The sequence below is a fragment of the Triticum dicoccoides genome, chromosome 5B (assembly GCF_002162155.2).
Source record: "Triticum dicoccoides isolate Atlit2015 ecotype Zavitan chromosome 5B, WEW_v2.0, whole genome shotgun sequence".
Classification (NCBI taxonomy): Eukaryota; Viridiplantae; Streptophyta; class Magnoliopsida; order Poales; family Poaceae; genus Triticum; species Triticum dicoccoides.
The window spans coordinates 506,977,424-506,978,765 of NC_041389.1; the positions used below are offsets into that span (position 1 = coordinate 506,977,424).

The following is a 1,342-nucleotide window of genomic DNA, read 5'->3' on the forward strand; positions in this document are numbered from 1 at the left end:
GTAGAAGTCAGAGAAGACAAGTGAAACGAGATTGCAAAACAGAAGGCAAAGGAAAATTTTGGATAGAGAAATCAAACAGAAAACTAGTACAAAACATGGTCCTGTCATATTGCTGCAATTTATTCAAGAACACCAGACTTAGAAATTGCATCAAGCAATTCATAAGAAAACAAGAACGTGAGCAGAATTGCATTTCAAAAGATAACGGTTATTTGAAGATAAGAAATCATCAAACTTTAAACTACGAATCACAGGAAGGTAACTCCTGTCATGTTGTTGCTGTTTCTCATCAGCACTTGAACCACAAATGAAATCAGGCAACACTTTAGATTGGAACTACAAATGGTAAGTATCTTTGTTGTGGAGATAGTTCAATTTATAAACTCGTTCAAGAAAAATTATATTTGTTGTGAAGATAACAGGACTTCCTTCAATATGTGGACAACATAGAAAGCCACAAACATATCAGGGTGTTGAGGTATCATCAGAGACTTAAATACTAAGAATCAGAGCAGCATAGCTCCATCATATTGTTAATGGTTTATTCCTCATCACTTGACCCTCAAACATATAAGCATGCATGGACAGAAGGAAAAAAGGCTATAACAATTTATAGTTTGGCAACTATCGGTATGAAATGCAAACATTATTGCTCAGAATATGAAATATCTTCTCATCAATGCCAAATGGCATCTCTGAAGTCTGACATACATTGTAGATTTCATGATTCATCACAGCATTTTGCAAACTAAGCAAGTAGGCATATAGCAGGAACAGAGGGAATATCTGCTACTATCCTAACATGTACATATATGCATGTGTGCTTGCTTGTCCGGCGCATGCATAAATGTAGCAGCCAAGCAAGTAGGCATCGTTGACATCTACTCACATCTTTCCTCGCACCAGAGAAAGAGTCAAATACAAGAATATTAGACCATAATATGACACCAGTCCACAGATTAGTAACTTTAAATCAGAAAGCATATCCACATCACCATAAAATAGTCCCAGACCATCACAAAGAAGCCAAATGCTATTAACTGATGATTAGTAGACACAGACATGATTCAGCCACATAATGGCTACCACAAGCAAAAGTGACAACGGTGTAAGCAAGCTGCTAGTGTACACAAGGTGATTGAAATCCTGTTGTTTAGTACGTATACATGGTAGGCTACTGCTGCTAGTGTTCTAAACCAACAGTGCATGATATAGGAGCAGAAAATAGGGTGCTAGGGCTAGAAGATGGAGCCGACTCACCGGAGAGCTTGTGGTCGCTGCCGTACACAGCCGTCATCACGCCGGTCGCCTCCGGCTCCTACCCCCCCGCTATCGTTCTTCT

At 39.2% G+C, this 1,342-nt stretch overlaps 3 non-coding genes across 3 annotated transcripts; all 3 read right to left on the reverse strand.

Annotated features, from left to right (window-relative positions):
* Window positions 1-224: 224 nt before the first annotated feature.
* Window positions 225-303, reverse strand: LOC119313287. Its single transcript, XR_005151648.1, has one exon. It is a non-coding gene; the product is annotated as a small nucleolar RNA Z199 (small nucleolar RNA).
* A 174-nt stretch (window positions 304-477) lies between these two features.
* Window positions 478-562, reverse strand: LOC119313286. Its single transcript, XR_005151647.1, has one exon. It is a non-coding gene; the product is annotated as a small nucleolar RNA Z199 (small nucleolar RNA).
* Window positions 563-646: 84 nt separating this feature from the next.
* On the reverse strand, window positions 647-743 carry LOC119313320. Its single transcript, XR_005151657.1, has one exon. It is a non-coding gene; the product is annotated as a small nucleolar RNA R64/Z200 family (small nucleolar RNA).
* Between the last annotated feature and the right edge of the window lie 599 nt (window positions 744-1,342).